Consider the following 5864-nt stretch of genomic DNA (forward strand, 5'->3'; position numbering starts at 1 on the left):
TGTAAAGTGAAAAAAATGTTGGAAAGAAGTAACGTATAAAGACAATACTTAGCTATGATGAGTCCAGGGCTTGAGGATTTTCAGTTATCAACAAATATTTGATATCATTAAAGAAATTATATTTATTTTATAATATTCATAGAGATAATATAAATATTTTGTTCTCCAGTCTATCATCCTAGAAAATTGAAATGACTTTCTTTCAGAAGAGTTACTAGAAATTATCTTATTAAAATAATGGAATGATAACTTGTAAATTTTTTTTCATTTTTGATAGGGGCAGAATTGAATATCTAATCAGAATAACATCTACATTATTTGTTTTATATACACGTACATATTAGAGAAATGATAGTATTTAATTACCTTTTGCTGAAAGTCATTCCATTCTATTAATGGAATTATTATAATGATTTATATTTTATTGTAGCATTATGCTAATGCTTGAGTTAAATTCAAGTGGACTCCCCTACATTGTTGGTGGGAATATAAATTGGTCCAATCCTTATGGAAAACAGTCTAGATATTCATCAGAATTCTAGAAATGAACCTGCCTTATAAGCAGGAATTCCCTCCCTTATGGATTTACCCAGGTAAAATAAAAACACTTATTCTAAAATACCTACACCTAACTATGTTCATAACAGGACAGTTTGTAATAACCCAAACTTGGAAGCATCAGATAGATGCCCAATGACAGATAAATGAGAAAGTTGTTGTATATATGCACAATAAAGTACTATGTAGTTGTTATAAACAATGAAATCATCTCCTTTACAATATTGTGATCAGAATTCAAAGGCATCATGTTGAGCGAGGCAAGTCAGAAAGAGAAAGATATACCTAATGATGTCATTTACAGTTGGAACTTAAGTGCAAAAAACAACAGTGGAAAACATAAAGTGAACTTGAATTAGGGGTTGCATATTGCACTAAAGCAAAGGACTCTGGAAAAGGAGAAAGGGAATAGAAGGAAGAGACATGGAATCCTGGTATGTCTCCTAGATATCAATCCAGGAGAGGTTTTGTCTATGTGTTAAAGGCTATATTGTAAATTATTTACCCCTGAATTGAAATAAAATAAAATACATTCAAATGGAATAAGGAGTTTTAAAAATAATAAGTTCGAGCCCCCGGCTCCCCACCTGCAGGGGAGTCGCTTCACAGGTGGTGAAGCAGGTCTGCAGTTGTTTATCTTTCCCTCCCCCCCTCTGTCTTCCCCTCCTCTCTCCATTTCTCTCTGTCCTATCCAACAACAATGACATCAATAACCACAACAATGTTAAACAACAAGGGGAACAAAGGGAAAATAAATAAATAAATATAAAAATTAAAAAACAATAATAATAAGTAGTTTGTACCTGTTAGCCCAGAAAAAAAAAAAACAGCCCCTATCTCCAAAAAACAGTTGTGATTTCAAAATCTATTCTTTATGTAAATATTTACAAAATAAACATTATTCCTCCAGATGGTATTCTTTTCTGTCACAAATACAGTGTTAGCTCTAAAAAGATAGATTTACTTTAAAAGGCACAGGAAACATTCATTAGTTTTAAATACATAAGAACTCAAAAAATAGTTGTGACCTTAAGAAAACAAACTGGGGGCTGGGCAGTGGCCAGGTGGTTGAGTGCACATGTTACAATGCACAAGGATCCAGGTTTGAGCCCCCAGTCCCCACCTGCAAGGGGAAAGCTTTGCAAGAGGTGAAGCAGGGCTACAGGTGTCTCTCTGTCTCCCCTTCCCACTCTCACCTTCCTTCTCAATTTCTGGCTGTCTTTATCCAATAAATAAATAAATATAATAAAAATTTTAAAAAGGAAAACTTAGTACATTATTAGAAGATACATTTAATATTTATTCAAAGTGTATATATAAAATATATCTTATTCTAATAATTCCTCCAATTAATGTATTTTTAATGGTTTGAATATGAGTTACCTAAAAACAAGTCTGGAATGATAGTTGGGGCCCTATTTTTCTTCATTTTTAAAAATTTTAATTCTCTTCTCCCATTTTGTAAGGAGTCTCTTTGTGTGGGTAGTGGTTTCTTTTACTACAAAGAAGCTTTTAAATATGATGCATTTTCATGGGCGTATTTTTTATTTTGTCTTCATTGCAATTAAATTTGTATCATTGAAGATGTCTATAAAATTTAGATGGGAGAAAGAATGCTGTCGATATATATTACAAAGCAAAACCAGTATTACTACAAATAATAGTCTAACATGAATCATTCAAGTTGATTCAGTTCAAATTGAGCGCAATTGATCATTCATGTCATCTGTACTTTGATTATTAAAATTAAATTTATATGGCATGGTGGAGTAACTGTAGGTTGAAAACTATGAAATGATGCAGTTATACATCACGTTTAAAATATTTCACCTGGAAAAATTAAGTAACGGCTTTAAAGTTAAAGGTTAAATTCCTTTTAAGTTTTACTTTGGACACTTTAAGTATATTATAATTATCTGTTTCATCTTATGCGAAATCATCATCTGGAGACCCTCAGCCCTGTTTTATTATTTAAATAAATATAAATATCTGTATTACTATAGATGTTTATAGTTAGGTTATCATACGGTCCTATTTTAAGAATGTTGTTGCCTTTAAAGCAAAGAGTTAGACTATTAACATGCCAATGGAAAACATTCAGTTCTGAATGTATCTATGTAAATATCTTACCTGATTTTAGTGAAAAAAAACCAAGACGAGTGATAGTATACTTCAAAATTTTACATCAAGAAAAGATTTCTAGTATTCTTATTTTCCCTCTTAATTCTGACTTCATTTTCTTCATTGTTTTTTCTCTCTGTTCTGACCAGTTCTTACTGTGGCCAAATTGAAGCTTTGATATGCAAAGATGGATTAAGCATACCTGTGGCTTTCCAAAACACTTTAACAGAGGAAATGAAATATGAACAAATAGTTCTAGAGTTACAGATCATAAAGAATGTCACAGAAAATGTCTGGATTACCCAGATAACTATAGATATGTTTTCAGAGTTGAAATGGTATTTTAACTGAGTACTGGAGAGTCAGGAATGATAACAAAGGTAAAAAAAATGATGGTATAAAAATATGTAACAAATTGAAGCAACAAGAAGCATTCTAATTTATGTTTTTCTAAGTACGCTGTTGTTAAATATTATATTTAAATGAAGTCCTCAACTTTCAGGTAGTTATTTAAGACAAAAGTTTAGAAGTGGACAATATAGCATTGTTGTAGAATATTAGATAAGGATCTGGCAGTATGAATTTTGGCCTACATTTTAAAACTCATTTCCCCAAAGCCAGCCACTAGGAGTCTTAACCAGATACAATGAGATTCTGTACCTATTCTGAAACTAGCCATTTACAAATCAGATACAATTAGAGTATTCAGGATCGTTATGAGATGTGGTTATGACTTAGCTCCTGTTATTAGGAACCAATCATTATATACCCTTACTATTAAAATTCTAGTGTATTTTTCCTAATTAATACCTCTTTTATCATCTCATTCTATTATAGTAGCTCTTTTGTTCTGCAGTCTCTATTCACTCCATTTTTTCTCACTTCAATCTATATTATTAGTAAGATAGCTATGCCAATCAACCATTATAATCATCTAGTTCTAGTTCACTGGAATTACTCCATCTTTCCCAGAATCTCCTGAACACAAAAGAATGTGTGATTCAATTATTCTGATGTATATAGTAGTATGTCAATGGGATTTTCATTTTTATTTTCCTGGAGATAACAAAATGATGTTGAACAGTTTTTATATTCATTGTCTTTATATGTAAAACTTCTGTCAAACGTTAAATATTAAATTGATGTTACAATATTAAACAAACACAAAAGAATGTGTCATTCAATTATTATGATGTATATAGTAAAATATCAATGGGATTTTAACTTTTATTTCCCTATTGATAACAAAATGATGTCAAACAGTTTTTATATTCATTGTCTTTATATGTAAAATACCTGTTAAATGTTTGTTTAATATTGTTGAAACTTATATCTGTTTTACATTGATTTTAGTCTTTCTAAAAATATTTTCCATTCTCTTAATGGTGTGTTCCGATAAATGGAAATTCTTGAAGCTATTGAGATCTGGTTTTAAGTTTTCTACTTTAACCTAATGATTTCAGACTTGAGTGGCCATGTAATACAGTGGCTGTATCCTTGGTTGCTCAAGTTCTATCTGGTGACCTTCCAGGAAGCCATGGAGAGTGATTTCAATTTGTGTCACTATGTGTGTCACAAGGGAAAATTTGGCCATGAATTTCTGGAATTTGAGTTCCGGGCCAATAGGAAATTGAGGTATATCAACAACAGCAATTATAAGATTGGTGTCATGGTCAGAAAAGAGGTTTATGTACATAAAAATGTGATGGAGGAGCTGAAGAAAATAATAGAGTACTACCAAAGTGAATGATGCTTTGTGGCCGTTTCCTGACTGAATAGGTCAACAGGAGCTTAAAATTGTCATTGGAGATGAACACATCTCTTTCATAACTTCAAAAATTGGTTCCTTTATTGATGTCAACCAATCCAAGGATCCAGAAGTCTTGCACATATTTTATTATCTTGTCTAGGACTTGAAATGTTTGGTCTTTGGTCTTACTGGATTACACTTCAAGATTAAGCCAATCTAACCTGATATTGTTGTGGATATGAAGGAGATAGGGTAACTTTGTTGCATTATCATTGCTAGAAAATTTTTGTGTATATCAGGGGAATAAGTTTTTATAAACTAAGAGATTATCTAATAATGTGACAAACTTAACTTTTTGTTATTTTATGAAGAAAAAATTTTCATTTTTGCCAGCTTTCAAAGTTATGGCATTAATTGCTTGAAATACATGTAGTCTATGTACAGATATTTCACTGATGCACTTTCATTGGTGAATCCTGACTGAACCACATGCTATACTAAAAAAAAAAGTCAGGGTGTATAGTATTTGTTTTTCCTCATTATTGTTGACAGCATGTGATTATTGTCAGTGCAAACCACAAAATACTCAAAAATATCAACTTTCATTGTTTGATAATAAAAGAAAACCTCTCTACACTGAAATGAAATAGCACTTAAGTGATATTAAAAGCAAATTTCATTTAAATAAAATTCTGGTATTCATCCCATTGGATAAAGAACAGGATGATTTTGTTAATGGATCCTTCTGTTTCTAGTCACTTATTAAAACTCTATTCACTTTTCAAAAATGGACTTAACTCTGTACCCTTCATGAAGACTCTTAGTGTTCATTCAAGTCACATGAAAATTCCTCACCCTTTTAAACAACTGAACATTGAATTTGTACTTTTCATTTTATCATCTACTTGTCCTTGACTGTGTATCTTTCCTTTAATTAGATTCTAAATTCACTAGTATCCATTATGAATTTGATTAGCTGATCTACCAAACACATATTTAAAAAGCACTTGTTGATTTCCCAGTTTGACTTATAAAAACATGGAAAAATTTTCTTTGTGGTAATATGACCCTCATCATTAGAGAAATGCGAATTAAAACCACATTGAGATAACACCTCAGACCTTTGAGAATAGGCTCCATCAATAAAACAAGACAGGTGTTGGAGAGGACGTGGAGAGAGAGGAACTCTACTACCTTGGTTTCACTCATATCTGGAACATAGACAATTGAGTATAGGAACGTAGAAAAAAAAATGTTATTCTATACCTAAGACTGTGGGAGAACTATACTAGTTATCTATGGAACTAGTTATGGGTACCCAAACCTTTGGTGATGGGAGTAGTGAAAAAACAGACAATAACAACAACAAACTATGGTGGTGATCTCTGAAAGGTTGGAGAGTAGGGATACAAATCTTTAGTGGTAGGTGTGATGT

At 31.6% G+C, this 5864-nt stretch overlaps 1 pseudogene; it reads left to right on the top strand.

Moving 5' to 3' along the window:
* Window positions 1-4216: 4216 nt before the first annotated feature.
* LOC103124570 (protein mago nashi homolog) lies at window positions 4217-4650 on the top strand (annotated as a pseudogene).
* The last annotated feature ends 1214 nt before the right edge of the window (window positions 4651-5864 follow it).

Source organism: Erinaceus europaeus, chromosome 11 (genome assembly GCF_950295315.1).
Source record: "Erinaceus europaeus chromosome 11, mEriEur2.1, whole genome shotgun sequence".
Lineage (NCBI taxonomy): Eukaryota > Metazoa > Chordata > Mammalia > Eulipotyphla > Erinaceidae > Erinaceus > Erinaceus europaeus.